This window comes from Petaurus breviceps, unplaced genomic scaffold, assembly GCF_028583685.1.
Source record: "Petaurus breviceps papuanus isolate PSGF00001 unplaced genomic scaffold, PetGlider_PUasm1.0 37, whole genome shotgun sequence".
NCBI classification, from domain to species: Eukaryota; Metazoa; Chordata; class Mammalia; order Diprotodontia; family Petauridae; genus Petaurus; species Petaurus breviceps.
In genome coordinates, this window is record NW_027186296.1 from 109,138,526 (window position 1) to 109,156,781 (window position 18,256).

Below are 18,256 nucleotides of genomic sequence, written 5' to 3' on the forward strand. Positions count from 1 at the left end.
AATTGCCACAACACAGGTATGTAGATTCAACAAAGGAAAAAAAGAATTTTACAAAGCTTGCTTAGTACTTTACAAGGGCTATCTAGGTGCTGAAAAGGGCCTTGCCCACCCTAAATGCAAATGAATGAAAGAAAAAGAAGAGAAAATTTTCATTTCAGAATGAAACCTCGTAAGTATAGAGCTTCCCATATTATATGAATTTCTACCTGAAGGAATTTAGGATGTAGGGTGCACTGGTGGTCACCTCCTCATTTTCAGGCTTGATATTTATAAATCAGATCTGGGTTCTGGGGAGCTGGGGCACTTCACCCTTTCCCTCTTCTGCTAAAGTCTATCCTTTCTCCTCTGAGGTCAGACTCACAGGATCAGTTTAATTCTAGAAAAATTCAACAACATAGTAGAGAAAACCAAATTTTCTCCAGGGATCCCTAAAATACTTAGGGCATATAATCAATATCTCTAGGCCTACTCTTATACAGAGGAAACACCAAAATTTTCAGGCTCTCTGAAGTCCCATAGGGCACGCAACAATTTCTCCAGGAACCCCTGCAAAAGAAAGAATAATCTAATCCTTGGTTTCAGAAGAACAAGATGAGATATATCCCCAGAAAGTATAAAGCTCTCAAAAAGGGAAATTTGAAGTTGACTGCTTGGGGGGTTTAAGACAGCAAGCAAACTTTCTCCTATGTATTTTCACTCTTAAGCCTCTCACAATGAGGCAAGAAGTCTAGGTCTGTTTTCAATGAGAGAAGCAAAGCATGAACTTTGAGTGGGTAGGCACCAGCACTCCAGGATAACAATAGCAATACTTACAAAGAAAAGGTTTAGAAATACAACCGGTATCAGTACTTATAAAAAAAAAAAGAAACAAACTAAAAAAACCCGTGTTCTGAGATAATGAATTATTGAGAGTACAATTGCAATCTAAAATGAAAGAGATTCTTAAAGTAAAAGTTAAATGAGTTACAGGAGGAAATAGTAAAAATTTTGAAAGTTGAGGGAGACCTCAACCTTTCCCTCTCAAAACTAGATAAATCTAACCAAAAAATAAACAAGAAAGAAGTTGAGGACATTAATAGAATTTTAGAAAAGTTAGATATGATAGACCTCTGGAGAAAACAGAATGGGAATAAAAAGGAATATACCTCTTTCTTGGCTGTATATGGCACCTTCACAAAAATTGAGTATATATTAGGGCCTAAAAACCTCACAACCAAATGCAGAAAAGTAGAAATATTAAATTAATATCTTTCAGATCATAAAGCAATAAAATTATATTCAATAGAGTTGTGAGAAGATAAATTAAAACTTAATTGGAAACTAAATAATGTAATCCTAAAGAATGAGTGCATCCAGGAACAAATCATAGAAACAATAAATAATTTCATTAAAAAGAATAACAATGAGATAACATACAAAAATTTATGGGATGCAATAAAATCAGTAGTTAGGAAAATTTTTATATTTCTTTTTTTTTTTTTGGAGGGCAATTGGGGTTAAGTGACTTGCCCAAGTTCACATGACTAGTTGATTTTTTTATCTTTCTAAATACATCTTTAAAATAGAGAAAAGCAGATCAATAAGTCGAGGATGCAATTTAAAAAAAGCTAAAAAATAAAAAATTTGAAATCTCCAATTAAACACCAAATTGAAAATCCTGAAAATCAAAGGAGAGATTAACAAAAATGAAAGTAAGAAAACTGTTGACCTAATAAATGAAAATAGGAGCTGGATTTATGGGGGGAAACCAATGATAGAAAAACCATTGGTTTACTTGATTTTTAAAAAGGAAAGAAGAAAGCCAAATTACCAGTACCAAAAATTGAAAGGAAGAATTCATCACCAATGATAACAAAATTAAAGCAGTTGTTAGGAACTGTTTTGCTCAATTACATGCCTAAAAATTTAACAGTCTAAGTGAAATATGTGAATATTTACAAAAATGTAAATTTCCTAGATTAACAAAAGAGGAAAAAGAATACTTATATAATCCTTTCTTAGAAAAAGGAATTGAACAAGTTATCAATAAGCTTCCTAAGAAAAAAATCCCCAGAGCCAGAAAAATTCACAAGTGAATTATAAGAAACATTTGAAGAACAAATAATTCCAATATAATATAAACTGCTTGTAAAAAAAGGCAAAGATTGCTACCAAATTCCTTTTACAACACAAATATTGTACTGATACCTAAATTAGGAAGACTGAAAACAGAGAAAGAAAAACTATAGACTTATTTCTCTAATGAATATTGTTACAAAATTATAACTAAAATATTATCAAGGAGATTACAGTGAAGTATGACTAGATGGGATTTTTACCAGGAAAGCAAAGCTGGTTCAAAGTTAGGAAAATTATCAACAGAAATAAAAATTATATGATTACCTCAATATATGAAGAAAACTTTTTACAAAAAACTACAATCCTTCCTATTAAGAACACTAGAAAGCATAGGAATAAGTGAAATTTTCCTTATAATTATAAATAGTATCTATTTAAAACTATCAGCAAGCATTATCTGTAATGAGGATAAACTAGAACTTTTCTCAATAAGATCAAGGGTAAAACAAAATGTCATTGTTATTCATTATTGTACCAGATATGCTAGTTTAGCAATAAAAAAAAAAAGAAATGGAAGGAATTAGAATAGACAATGAGGAAACCAAAGTATTACTCTTTGCAGATGATATGATGATATACTTAGAGAATTCTAGAGAATCAACTAAAAAATTAGTTGAAACAATTAACAACTTAAGCAAAGTCATACCTAAAATAAACCCAAATAGATCATCAGCATTTCTATATATTAACAACAAAGTCCAGCAGGAAGAGGTGGAAAGAGAAATTGTTTTTAAAATAATTGCCAACAATATAAAACACTTGGGAGTTTACTAGCCAAAACAACTGAGGAAGTACATGAAACACAATTACAAAACGCTTTTCACACAAAGAAAGTCCAATCTACATAATTGGTGATATGTGAATTGCTCATGAGTAGACCAAGAAATATACTAAAAATGAAATTTCTACCTAAATTAATTTATTTATTCAGTACCATACAATCAAACTACCAAAAGCTGTTTTATAGAGCTAGGAAAGATAATAACAAAATTTGTGTGGACGAACAAAATGTCTAGAATATGAAGAGAATCAATGAAAAAAAATGTGAAGAAAGGTGGCCTAACAATACTAGATCTCTACTGTATTACAAAGTAATAATCATCAAAGCAATCTTGTACTGACTGACAAATAGAATGTTAGATCAATGGAATAGATTAGGTATACAATACACAATAGTAAATGACTACAGTAATCTAGTTTTTAACAAACCCAAAGATCCAAGCTTTTGGGACAAGAACTCACAATTTGACAAAAGTTGCTGGAAAAACAAGAAAGCAGTGTGGCAGAAAGCAGGTATAGAATAATATCTCATACCATCTACCAACATAAAGTCAAAATGGGCACATGATTTAGACATAAAGGTTTGTCCCATAAGCAAATTAAAGGAGCATGGAATACTTTACCTGTTAGATTTATGGTTAAGGGAATAATTTATGGCCAAATAAGAATTAGAGAGTATTATGAGATATAAAGTGGGTCATTTTATTACATAGCATTAAAAGGTTTTTGCACACACACACAAAATGCAACCAAGATTAGAAGGAAAGCAGGAAACTGGGGGTGGGGGAAATTTATAGCAAATTTCTCTGATCAAGGTCTCATTTCTCACATATATTAAGAACTGAGTGAAATATCTAAGAATATGAATCATTCCCCAGTTGACAAATGGTCAAATAATATAAACAGGCAGTTTCCAGATGAAGAAATCAAAGCTATCTATATTTATATAAAGATACTCTAAATTACTATTGATTAGAAAAAAAAACAACTTTGAGGTACCACTTCATATCTATCAGATTGACTAATATGACAGAAAGGCAAAATAGCAAATATTGGAGGGTATGTAGGAAAATTGGCACATGAATACACTCTTAGTAAGAGTAAACTTGTGTCAAGTGATGCAACCATTCTGGAGAGCTATTTGGAACTATACCCAAAAGAACATTAAACTATGCATAACCTTTGACCCAGCAAGACTTCTCCTAGGTCTGTACCCCAAAGAGATCAGAGAAAAAGGAAAAGGACCATAGGTGCGAAAATATTTATGACAGTTCTTTTTGTGGTGTCAAAGAATTGGAATTTCAGGGAATCCTCATCAATTAGAGAATGGCTGAATAAGTTGTGGTATTTGATTGTGATGGAATACTATTATGATACAAGAAATGATGAGCAGGATGTTTTCAGAAAAACCTAGGAAGATATACATGACTAGAAGCAAAGAGAGGTGAGCAGAATGAGGAGAATGTTGTGCACAGTAACAGCAATATTGTATGATGACCTACTGGGAATGACTCAGCTATTCTCATCAATATAATGATCCAAGACAATTCTAAAGGATTCATGATGAAAATATGATTCCACCTCCACAGAAAGAACTGATGGAGCTTGAATGCAGATTGAATATATATTTTTAAACTTTCCTTTTTTTTTTCTCTTTTGGATTTTGTTTTCTTTTGTAACTCAGCTAATATGGAAATATGTTCTGCATGATTGCACAGGTACAATATGTTTATATTATATATACATACATACATATATATCTACATATATACACATACACACACACGCACAGAGTCCAAAACTTAAAATTTCTTTTTAAATGAATGCTTAAAATTGTTTTTATATGTAGTTAAAAAAATTGAAATAAATAAAACATGAGAAAAACAATTGCCAGTTATTTACTAGTGCTTTTCAATTTAAAGAATCCAATTACAAAAATTCCAGGAAAAGAATTTCTTTAAATTTCTACAAATGTAATGACTCAACATTTATTGCAGGCAACATGCCATGTATAAGACCTTAAAAATTCGGAGTGAGAGAGGGTCTGAGGCCCTTCTCTCACAGGGAGAAACATAACAGCTCCTTGGTGAAATGAAAAGAGACCAAGTAGTCCCCAACGGAATCTTTTGCATGTCTTCAGGGTTCCACTCAAAATCCATGTTCTTCCAGGACTTCAGCTTCATTGGCCAGTCCATAAATGAGGCCAGATAAATGGCCAGTCCTGTTACATGAGGAGGAAAAGAAGGAAGGGAGGAAGGAAAGAAGAAAGGAAGGAAGGAAGGAAAGAAGAAAGGAAGGAAGGAAAAAAGGAAGGATGGAAAAAAGGGAAGGAGGTATAAGAGGGAGCTATGGGCAAATTCAGTTCTTTCAGGGAAATATGAGACAAGGCTGTCAGCTGAGAGGGGTGCAAGGACGGGGAGCCCTGAGGGACTTGATGGGAGACAATAATATTTGGAAAAACCATTGTAATAAGACAGTTAGTTGATTATGGAGACATAAAAGGACTGCTCTACCACAGGGAGGGCCCAATGAGATGATATTAAATGACCCAATGGGCACATTTTCATGATTTTCTCTAGCTTCATTCTTTAGCACAGGAGTAACAGCAAAAGCAGTAAATGGTGGGAGTAATCCTATGCAAACAAGGTCTTGACAGGTTGACTAGAGAAAAGACAAGGGAGTTTTCAATTAAACATTAACAAACAATAATTGCAAAACAGAGAGCAGTGAAGTTTGTTGTTTCAGTCCCTTGTACTTCAGTGAACCCAAGAAATGATTACCTTATGAGTCCAGAATAAAAAGAAGTTATGGGGGAGAGGGAATAAGCATTTATATAGCCTCTACCAGGTACCAGACACTGTACCAAGTGCTGTATAAATATCGTCTCATAGGATTTTCACCACAGCTTTGCGGGATGGATGATGTTATCCCCTTTTTACAGTTGAGCAAACTGAGGTTATGTAACTTGCCCAGAGTCACAAAGCAAGTAAATGTCTCAGGTCTTCCCAACTTCAGGCCCAGGGCTCTATTCACAGCACCACCTTAGTGGCTGGCTACCTGCTGGAATAATATGGCTTGTAAAGCTCTGAATTCGAAAGGGATTGTCAAGTTTCTAGTTCAGATCCTAACTGGGTCAGAACCACAGCAATATAATGTCAGGAGTCCTCTTGCTGGGTAATTTTTATCTCGTGTGTGTTCTTCCTTTCTTTTTGTCAAGATGACTGTGTAGGTTATGTCAGACAATGAACATTTATTAAGTGTATACTATGTGAGAAAGACTGCTACATGATGGGGATACAAAAAGAGGCAAAAGATAACCCTTACACTAAGGAGCTTACAGTATAGTGGGGGAGACAAGACGCATGTTCGAATGAGCTACACACAGAATAAATAGAAAATAATCAAAAGAGGGAAGGCACCAGAATTCAAAGGGGTTAGGAAAAGCTTCCTGCAAAAGATGGGGGTTTTATTGGGACTTAAAGGAAGCCAATAGGTAGTGATGAGGAGGGAGAACATTCTGGGTATGGGGAACAGCCAGGGAAAAGGTCCAGAGCAAGAGATGGAGCATCGTTATTTGTGGAAGTCAAGAGGCCAGTATCCCTATATGAGAGTATATGGAAAGGAATAAGGTGTAAGAAAACAGGAAAGAAAGGAGGGGATTAGGTTCTAAAACTCTTTGAATGCCAGAGGATTTTGCATTTGATCCTAGAGGAGATAGGGACCCACTGGAGTTACTGAGTGGGGCGAGGTGACATAATCAGACTTGTACTTTTGGAAAATTTCTTTGGTGACTAAATGGAGGATGGATTGGAGCAGGGAGAGACTTGAGGCAGGCAGATCCACTAGCAGGTTACTGCAACAGTCCAGGTATGAAGTTATGAGGGCTTCCATTCGAGTGGTGTCTGAGAGAAGGGGGCTATTCAAGAGATGTTGTAAAAGTGAAATGGGCCTTGGCAACAGATTGGGTACTGAGGGTAAGAGATAGTGGATAGTCCAGTATGATACCTAGGTATAGAGCCTAGGAAAATGGTGTTACCTTCTACAATAATAGGGAAGTTAGAAGGAGGGTGAGGGTTTAGGGGGAAGATAATTACTTCAATTTTGCACATGTTGAAGTTAAGACATATGAAAAGCAATGGGATATGGGGGACTGGAAGTCAGCAGAGAGATTGGGGTAGAAGAGGGAGATTTGAGAATTATCAGCATAGAGATGGCTATTGAACCCATGGGAGCTGATGAGATCACCAATTGAAGTAGGATAGATGGAGAAGCAGCCCTGATAGAACCCTCTGGGACACCTCTAGGTAAGGGGTGTTCTCTGGAAGAGGATTCATTGAAGGAGAATGAGGAGCAGAGAGATTAGTAGGAGAACCAGGAATGGTGTTTTGAAAACCTAGAGAGAAGGCAGTATCAAGGAGAAGAGGGTGATTAACAGTATCAAATGTTGCAAAGAATTTCAGGGGGGGCGGAGGCAAGATGGTGGGGCAAAAGCAGGCACTTTCATGAGCTCATCCTCAAACCACCTCTAATACCTGTAAAATATGACTCTAAACAAATTTTATAGATATAGAACCCACAAAGTGACAGAAAGAAACAAATCTCCCAACGAAGGCAGCCTGACAGGCTGAAAGGAAGTGTCTATCTCATAAGGCTGGGAGCTGAGTGCTTTCAGGCCTGAACTGTATGGGCCCAGATTTTTGGCCAAGACCAGCCAGAGCAGACTTCAGGTGATTGAATCAATGGCAGCTGTGGTGGTTTCCAGATTTCTCAGTACATACTTTTCAAAGAGTTTAGTCACACAGGGGTGAAGAGACATAGGAGGATCATTAGAGGGGATGGAATCATCAAGTAGGGATTTTTTGAGGTTGAGAGAGACGTGAGAATGTTTACAGGTTGTAGGAAAGGAGCCAGTAGAGTGGGAGAGATTGGGGATGACAGAGGTGGAAATCTACTGAAGAAGATGTGATGCAATAAGATCACTTGTGCAGAGAGAGAGGAGTTAGCCTTGGAAAGGAGTGAGATCACTTCATTGAGACAGGGATGAAGGAGATAGGGGCAATAGGCATATGAGTGATATCATACTGACTTCCCTTAAGTTCCAAATAAAATCCCATCTATTAGAGAAAGCCCTTCAGACTTCCTCTTAATTCTAGTGCCTTCTTTCTCTTAATTGTTTCCTACTTATTTTTTGGATAACTTATTTGTATATTTGTTTGCTTGTTGACGCCCCCAATAGAGTATGAGCTCCTTAGAGAGACTACTGTCTTTTTCCTCTTTCAGTATCCCCAGTGCTTCCTGGCACATGATAGGCATTTAACAGATGTTTATGGCTTGAGGAAAAGGAGAGAAGGGAGCTCATGGTCAATGTCCTCAATTTTTTTCTGTAAAAATAGGAGGCCAGGTTCTCAGCTGAAAAGTGGAGGGAGGGGGAGCCATGGGAAATTGAAGGAGGAATGAAAAGGTTTAGAAGAATTGCTGTGGGGAGTGGGACAGTGATATTATAAAGGGGGTATAGAAGGATAGGCTAGCAACAGTGAGGGCCCAGTTGAGGTTGTATAACATAAATTTGCAGTGGACCTGATCATATTGGTCCTATGATTTTCTAGGCAGTTTAATAACTCTTTGGGCATAATTCCAGATTCCTCTCCAAAATAGTCGGATCAGTTCACAATCTCACTAACAATGAATAAGTGTCCTAATTTTTCACGTCTCCTTTAACATCTGTCTCTTTGCCCTTCAATCATTTCAGCCAGTCTGATAGGTTTAAAATTTCGAGCTTCTTTTAATGTGCATTTCTCTAATCAAAAGTTATTTAGGTCACTTTTTACTTATGACTATAAAATGTTTTGATTTCTTTATTGGAAAACTGTCTGTTCATATCCTTTGACCATTTATCAGTTGGGGAATTGTCTTATAGATTTTATAAAGTTCTTTATATATTTGAGATATGAGACCATTATTTGGAAAACAATCTATAAAATTGTTCCCTATTTTCTCTTTTCCTTCTGATATTGCTTACATTTATCGCATTTCTGCAAAAGCTTTTTAATTTAATGTAATCAAAATTATCCAATTTAGACTTTGCTCTCTCTTTGTTTATTCATAAATATTCACCTATCCATAAGTCTGATAAGTAATATGTTGCAGGTTCTTTCCATTTTCTTATAACATTTCTCTTTATATCTAAGTCATGTATCCATTTTGACCTTATCTTGGTAAATGGTGTAAGATACTAACCTATACCCAATTTCTGCCATACTGCTTTTTAGTCTTCCCAACAATTTTTTTTCAGATAGTGAATTCTTATCCCCAAATCTTAAGTTTTTAAATGTGTCAAAACAAGGTTACTATATTTGTTTGGACTGAAAATTGCATATCTACTCTGTTCCATTGATCTACCTTTCTATTTCTTAGTTAATACCAGACAATTTTCATAGCTACTTCTTTATTAATAGTTTAAGATTTGGTACTGCTAAACTACCCTCCTTTACATTTTTCATTAGTTCTTTGATTTTCTTGACTTTTTGTTCTTCCAAATAAATTTTATTATTTTTTTCTTGAAATTCATTAATTTTTTTTTGGTTATTTGTTGGAATGGCATTGAATACATAAACTAGTTAGGTAAAATTGTTATTTTTATTATATTGGTCCTACCTAGCCATGAACAATGAATACTTCTCCAATTATTTAAATCTGCTTTTATTTGTATAAAAAGAGTTTTATAATTTTGCTTATATAGCTCCAGGGTTTTTTTTTGGCAGGTGTACTCCCAGGTACTTCCTACTGTCTAAAGTTATTTTAAATGGGGTATCTCTTATTATCTCTTCTTACAGAGGTGTGTTTGTAATATATTGGAATGCTGATGATTTGTGTGGATTTACTTGGTATCCTGTTACTTTGCTAAAATTCTTGGAATTGGTTTTGTTTTTGCTAAAATTGTTAATTATTTCAACTAATGCTTTTTTTCCTTTAGGAAGCTGTTTTATGGGTTGTTCAATTTCTTTGTCTAAAATAGACCTATTTCCTCTTCTGCTAATCTAGGCAATATATATTTTTGTAAGTATTATTCCATTTTCACTTAAATTGTTAAATTTATTGGCATATAATTGGGTAAAATAACTCCTAATAACTGTCTTAATTTCAACTTCATTCACTGGTATATTTACCCTTTTCATTTTTAATATTAGTGATTTCTTTATTTAACTCAAATTAACCAATTATTTATCTAATTTATTGATTTTTTTCCATAAAACCAACTCTTAGTTTCATTTATGAACTCAATGCATTTTTTACACTCAATGTTACTAATCTTACTTTTAATGTTTAGGATTTCCAATTGAATGTTTGGATGGGAATTTTTAGTTTATTCTTTTTAAAAATACATACCCAATTCATTGGTCTGTTTTCTCTATTTTATTGATGTAAGCATTTAGAAATGTAAATTCTCCTCTGATCACTGTTTTTATTATATCCCATGGGTTTTGATATATTGGCTCATTATTGTCATTCTCTTCAATGAAATTATTATGTCTGTGACTTCTTCTTTAACCGACACATTCCTTAAGATTATTTTGTTTAAACTCCAATTCATTTTAAATATGTTTTGTGGTTCTTTACTAAATATAATTTTATTGCAAAATGATCTGAAAAGGATTCTTTTAATATTTCTGCTTATAATTATGCAATTTTTATGTCCTGATATATGGTCAATTGTAAAAATATTATGAAGTGCTGAAAAAGATGTTTATTCCTTTCTATTTACACTCAATTGTCTCCATATCTATATCTATATATCATATCTGACTTATCTAAATTTCTTCCCTTCCTTGTCTTTTTTAAAATTTATTTTTGGGTTAGATTTCTAGTTCTGAGAGGGAAAAAAAGTCTCCCACTATTATAGTACTACTGTCTGTCTCCATCTGTAATTCATTTAAATTTTCTTTTAAAATTTAGATGTTATAGCATTTGATGCACACAGGTTCAGTATTGATATTGCTTTATTGTCTATAGTACCCTTTATCAAAATGTAGTTACTCTCTTTATCTCTTTTAATGAAATCTATCTTACAAATAACTTTGAGATCATGATTGCTACCTCTGCCTTTTCTACATCAATTGAAGCATAGCAAATTCTATTCAGGCTCTTCTTATTAACTCTGGAGTTTCTCTCATTCTTGAATGTGTTTCCTGTAACCAACATCTTCTTGGATTATTATTTTTAATCCATTCTGTTATCTCTTTTCATTTTATCAGTGAATTTATCCCATTCACATTCAAAGTTATAGTTACTATACGTGAATATCCCTTTTACTTTATATTCTTTTGCCCTCATTCTTTATTCTACCCACCCATTTAAGAGTACCTCACTTATCCACTCCCTCCAACCTCCTAAATCTTAATCTACACACCCTTCTAGAAGTCCCTTCCTGACCTTGTCTCCAATCTTCTCATCTCTCTACAAGTCCAGAAGGCTTGTACACTCTGCCATGTACACATTGTTTCCTCATCAACCCAAATCTGATGAGTTAGATTCCAACTTACATGCCCTCCACCTCTTGCTTCTTCTGTATCAGTTCTTCCTTTCATGCCCCATTTTTGAGATAATTGCTCCATTTCACTGTTTTCTAACCAATTTTGCTTTTAGAATTACCCCATCATATACAACTCAGCCCCAACCTTTCTTTGAACCTTCCCTAGTAATGATGACACTTTTAGGAATACTAATAACATTTTCATATAAAAGGAGTAAACAGTTTGACCTTAATGAGACCCTTATAATTAGTCTTTAATGTTTTCCTTATACTTCTTCTGGATCTTTTATATCAAATTTTCCATTGAGTTCTAGTCTTTCAGTGTGTCAAATACCAGAAAGTCTTTCAGTGTGTCAAATATCTATTTTTTTAAAAAATTCAGGATTATACTCAATTTTGCTGTGTGAGTTATTCTTGGTCACATCCCCAGCCCTTTTGTTCTTTAAAAATCTCATATTCCAAGACACATGGTCATTTAATATAAAAACTGCTAGGTCTTGTGAAATCCTGATTGTGTCTTTGCAGCATCGAAATTGTTGGGGTGTGGCAGGGAGAGTTTCTTGTTGTTCACAATATTTGCCCTTTATCCTGGGAATTTTGAAACTTGACAATGACATTCTCATAAGTTTTCCTCCTGGGATCTCTTTTAGGTGCTGAATGTTAGATTTTTTTTCTATTTCTACTTTACCCTCTTTTTTTTTTTCAGTGGGTCATTGAATACTTTTATACTGCACATAGAAGCCACTAAGGATCTGGCCTGTGGGCTCATTGGGGCTGCATCACAAGTATATGGCTTCACACATCACCACCAGGGTTGGGGGTGAGGACAGGTCATTCAATCCCAGTCACAGGATGTCAAGGATCTGCTGACAGAACCAGATGACCAGGGAGTGGAGGGGAGAGGGAAGTTAAGCAACAGAGGCCCCTGCCCCCAAAACAAAACTGATCTAGTACTTTGTGCTGCCCATTCTTAGGACAGGAGCTGACTTCTACAGAAGTGACTGGCCCCTGCAAGCTTTTAGGCCTCCTGGCCACAGAGCTTACTTGGCCTGAGGGTTTCTGAAATTTCTTCCAGCAAATTTAGCCTTGCTGCCCAGCTCTTCCTCAGTTCTGAGGAGCCGGTTATACTTGGCTAGGTACTCAGATGGCCAGGCACATCAGTCTTGATCTTGCCAATGCAGAGACCCCCCACCAGGTCTGTAATGAAGGTATCTTCAGTCTCCCCAAAACGATGGGAAACCATTACTCCCCACCCATTGGACTGGGCCAGCTTGCACGCCTAGAGAAATTCAGTCACAGAGCCAATCTGTTTCACTTTGAGTAGGAGGCAGTTGCAGGCTTTCTCATTCACAGCCTTTTCAATGAACTTGGGATTGGTCACTGTGAGGTCATTCCCTCCCACCTGGATGCCTGCAGTAGCAGTGAAATTCTTCCAAGCTTCACAATCATCCTGATTAAAGGGATCTTCAATACATGTATCAGCAATGCCATATTCACAATGCCTATAGAGATTACAAATATGCTGATATAATTATCCATCACAAAATACGTCAGGTTTGCCATTTGGGGAAATAAACTAGAAAATTTATTAAGATACCAAAAGACTGAGTCCCAAAACCAGAAAGTGAAAGCCATCAGAGTAGTTATGACATTGGCACAGGTAGATAAAGTAGAAAGCACCCACATTTTCAAGCCCTCAAAACAGAACAGGCTACCTCAGGCAAAGGTCCTCCTCTCCCCACTCACAGCAACCACCCAGCGTCCTGGAAGAGCGCTCCCAGCAGCTCTGGCCCCTGGCAGTGCTCAGCAGGAGTCCCAACTCAAAAAAAAAAAAAAAGGCAACTGCCGCCAACTGCCAACCACAGGACTGTTAGCTCAGCTTTTTTTTTTTTCTTGCTCTGCTATGTCAGCACGTCCATGGGGCATGGGAGATCTTTAAATCCCATAACTGTTACAATACACTACTGGACAGTCCTTGATGAAGCTCTTATAGAGGTCTCCAAGCTCAGAAGGGGAGATGTATCCGCTGGGATCACCAGGACACTTGAAGTCCAAGTCATATTTCCCAGATCAGAAGAATTCTGAGGCAGCAACATCCATGCCAATTACAACCTTATCAGCATACTCAGGCTTACTAATAGCATTCTTTAGTGGGTCCAGAGCTTCTTTATTCACCAGGATGTTCAGAGAAAAGCCACCCTCATCCCTCACATTGGTGGCATCCTGTCCATATTTCTGCTTAATCACACTCTTCAGGTTGTGGTAGACTTAAGTTCCACTGTGCATGGACTCCTTAAAGTTTGTGGCTCCAACGGAGAGGATCATGAACTCCTGCATGGTCAGCTTGTTACCAGCATGGGAGCCACCATTAATCATGTTGAAGGCTGTAACCGGCAGGATGACTTCATCATTGCTTGCAAGGTCAGCAATATGGCGGTACAGGCCATAATATGTATAGGTACAGACCTTTTTCAGCAGGTTCGGCCTTACAAACAGCCACAATATGGCATTTGCACCAAATTTAGATTTTTTCTCAGTGCCATCCATCTCTATCATTAATTTGTCAATCTTCTTCTGCTCCACCACATTCAGTTTCTTGCTAATCAGAGTTGGGGAAATAGTTTTATTGATGTGCTCAACTGTTTTGAGACACCTTTCCCCATGTAGCAGGTCTTATTATTGTCTTAGAACTCCAAGGCTTCATGGATACCAGTAGAAGCACTGCTGGGCACAGCAGCTTGGAACTGACCTTTTTCAGTATAGAGATCAACTTCAACAGTGGGGTTTTCACAAGAGTCAAAGATCTCTCTTGCCTGGATCTTATAAATAGATATGTTGAATTTCTGGTTAGGGGTTCCTCCACTGGGCTCAGAGAACAGAGGATGAGGGACCTACCTACACCAAGAGGGAGCATTAAATGGTCTACTTTACCCTCTTGTTCTAGGACTTCCATGGAACAGTCCTCAGGGAATCAGACAAGGCCTTAAGAACTTTCACCCCAAAGCCTTTGGAACTTTCAGCTCACAAATTTCCACCTAACCCATCATGAGGATCAGAGAGCTGAGTGGGCCAAGACTGAAGGACTCCCCTCACACTGTTCTTTCTAAGTGCCAGGTCTAGCAGTGCTGACCAGACATGACACTGGGCTGCAGCTATAGGAAAGGAGGAGTGAGCACATACCCACTGAGTACAGAACCAGTACAGCAGGGAGAAAGAGCATTTTCAGGGCAGCGTAGATCAAGGCCTTATCACTTTGAAGCTATGCCCCAAAAGATCCTAAACAGGGCATGGCCTTTTACCCAACTATACCATTACTAGTCAAATACCCAGCACATGTACGAAAGTATAGTACCTCTTTTGTATTAGCAAAGATCAGGAAATTAAGGAGATATCTACTAATTGGGGAATGGACGAACAAATTATGATATATGAATGTAACAGAATATGATTGAGTCTTAAGAAATGATGAAAGTGATTATTTCAGTGCATCCTAGGAAATCTTGTAAGAAATGATGCAGAGGGAGCTTTAAAACTTTCACCAAAGTCACGTCACTCACTAGACCTGTTTCCTCAAACATTATCTATAAAATGAGGGGAATGGGCTAGTTGATTGATTTATAAAGTCCCCTCCTTGGTGCCATCAAGGAGCTGAACACAACAGAATGACTAGAAACAACTTCTACAAAATTATTTTAGATAAAGGTATTCTCCTGTTTTCTAAACACAAAGGGGCAATCATTTTTCAGTGCTTGTTAGAAAGAGCAATTCTTTTGCCTCACATATATGATTTGGGGTCTCATCTCAGTAAGGAAGAAGGGAGAAAGGTTTGTATATGGATATGATAAGGTAGGTAGAACTTGAGGTGGGACTCATTGAGGAGCCCTGAACTCCCTTGGTCAGGGTAGCGTAGTGAAGAATTTCAAACTTGGAGTCATAAGACATAGGTTTAAATTCTGGTGCTGAGTCACTGCTCCTTTCTGGACCTCATCTTCTTCATCTGCAAAGTGGGGGACAAGAATACTTGTACCAGCTATCTTACAGTTCTGCCTTTAGGAAAGTATTTTGTTGCTGTAGAAATGTATTTTTATTAGAATATAGAAATATAAGATGTTTTAGATTTATATCTGGTAGGAATTATGCATAATAGTCATCAGTTGTAACCTCTTAATTTTAATTGAGCCCTGGAGAAGTTCAATCATTTGTCCAAGTCCATGCAGTTAAAAAGTGGCAAAGCCATTCCTTAAACTCAGGTTCCCCTGATTTCAAACCTCAATGTTTTTGATTATAGCACCTAGAATAGGGTGACCACCAGGGACCATTCTAGGTGAAGTAATTTGAAGCACACACTATGTATGAATAGACCACCTCACCTGGCTCCTGGTACAGAACTCTGTGCTGGACTGATGGTGCTTGGGAACCCCAGACGACTTACTGCTTGCTTAATTATGAAACTCAATTCTCTCTTTACAGCTTCTGTTCTTCTGCTCTGATTGAGATCCCATTTCTGGATTCCTGACCTTCTGACCCCACCCCACATTTTAACCAATAGGACAGACTTAATGCTTTATCATTAACCTGTGGCCTTTCACAGTGTAGAGCCTGGGCAAAACAGACCAGAAAATGGTTCCATGTCTAAGGGAGAAAGAGCAGGATGAAGGGAAAGGAGACAGTGTTAGCACAAATCCCACACTAGCTTCCAAACTGGATTTGACACCTCCTGTCTTCATAACTTCCTTATGATTTAACTACTGGAGCCCATAAGAGAGGCTGGAGAATGGGAAATATTTGACTAGTTTAAGATAATGGTATTCAAAGAACACACTAGATTTAAAAACACAGTCACTTAACTCCACCTAAGGAAATCTTGTGTTGTTGATTAGTCACAACTCTTCCGGACTCCATTTGGGGTTTTCTCAGCAAGGAGACTGGAGTGATTTGCCACTTCCTTCTCCAGTTCATTTTACTTTGAGGAACTGAGGAAAACAGGGTTAAGTGAATTGCTCAGGGTCACATAGTTAGTAAGAATCTAAGGCCAGATTTGAACTCAAGAAGATGAGTCTTTATTACCCCCCATCCCACTTCTCTATAACAAACAAAGCTATAATAACCAGTCTTTCTGGACATTTAGTAGATGCATGTTCAAACACCCTGCACGACATCTGCCAACCCAAGCATAGAAATATGATAGCAAGGATCACATTAAGGAAGAAGAGATACATAGATATAAAAACATGTTGAAAATGAAGTTCCCACCTATTTTACTACATCATTAAAAACATGGGATATACATATTTAGCTGAATAAGGTAAGGGAAGAATATAATAGGAAAAGCACTGAACTGGAGTTAGGACACCTGGATCATAAAAGTAGAAAATTAAATGATCTGGGGCAGATCACATCACTTTTCTTTTTTTTTTTTAAGCAATTGAGGTTAAGTAACTTGCTCAAGGTTACACAGCCAGTTATTTCTGGGTGTGGTGCCAAGTATCAGAGCCCAGATTCGATCCCAGGTAATCCCGACTTTGGGGCCAGTGCTCTTACTCACTAAGCCACCTGGCCACCCCATCACATCACTTTTCTATACCTCACTTTTTTCTCACCTACAAAATGAAAATATTGGACCAGATGGTTTTTAAAATCCCTTCCAGCTCAATATTATTTTTTAATTTATATATTTAGTTTTAGTTTACAACATTCAGTTCCACAATCCCTTGAGTTCCAAATTTTCTTCTCCTCCCCTCTTCCCCCACCAAGGCAACATGGAATCTTATATAGGTTCTACAGATACCTTCACACTAGACATTGTCAAGTTGTAAAGAAGAATTATAACCAATGGAAGGAACAATGAGAAAGAAGGAACAAAACAAAACAAAAAAGAGAGTCAGCAAGTCATTTGCTTCAATCTGCTTTCAGACTCTGCAGTTCTTTCTCTGGATGTGGATAGCCCTTTCCATCAGGAGTCCCTTGAAGTTGTCTTATAACCTTGCATTGTTGAGAGGAATCCAGCCTATCAAAGTTATCACACATATGATTGCCTGTAATTGTGTACAAAGTTCTCTTGGTTCTGCTCTCTTCACTCAGCATCATTTTATATAAGTCTCTCCATGATATTATGAAGTCCATCAGCTCCTCATTTCTTATGGCAAAATAGTATTCCATCGCATTCATATACCACAACTTATTTAGGCATTCTCCAGTTGATGGGCATCACCTTGATTCCCAATTTTTTGCCACCACAAAAAGAGCAGCTATAAATATTTTTGTTCATAAGGGTCCTTTTTCCCACTTGTAAGATTTCTTTGGGATACAGCCCTACAAGTAGTACTACTGGGTCAAAGGGAATGCACATTTCTATAACCCTCTGGGCATAGTTCCAAATTCCTCTCCAGAATGGTTGAATCAGTTCACAACACCAACAATACATTTGTGTTCCAATTTTCCCATATCTTGTCCAGCTAATCTGACCATTGAGATGTGGTACCTCAGAATTGTTTTGATTTGCATTTCTCTAATCAATAGTGTTTTAGAGAATTTTTCATATGCTTATAGATACTGTTAATTTCTTCTGCTGAAAACTGTTTTTTTATATCCTTTGATCATTTATCTATTGGGGAATGACTTGAATCCTTATAAATTTGACTCAATTCTCTGTATATTTTAGAAATGAAGCCTTTAGGGGTGGCCAGGTGGCTCAGCAAGTAAGAGCACTGGCTCCAGTGTCAGGATGACCTGGGGATCAAATCCAGACTCAGATACTTAGCACCACACCCAGAAATAACTGACCATGTAACCTTGAGCAAGTTACTTAACCCCGATTGCTTAAAAAAA

At 36.9% G+C, this 18,256-nt stretch overlaps 1 pseudogene; it reads right to left on the reverse strand.

Moving 5' to 3' along the window:
- Positions 1–12,468: 12,468 nt before the first annotated feature.
- Positions 12,469–17,231, reverse strand: LOC138168375 (alpha-enolase pseudogene; annotated as a pseudogene).
- Positions 17,232–18,256: the final 1,025 nt, after the last annotated feature.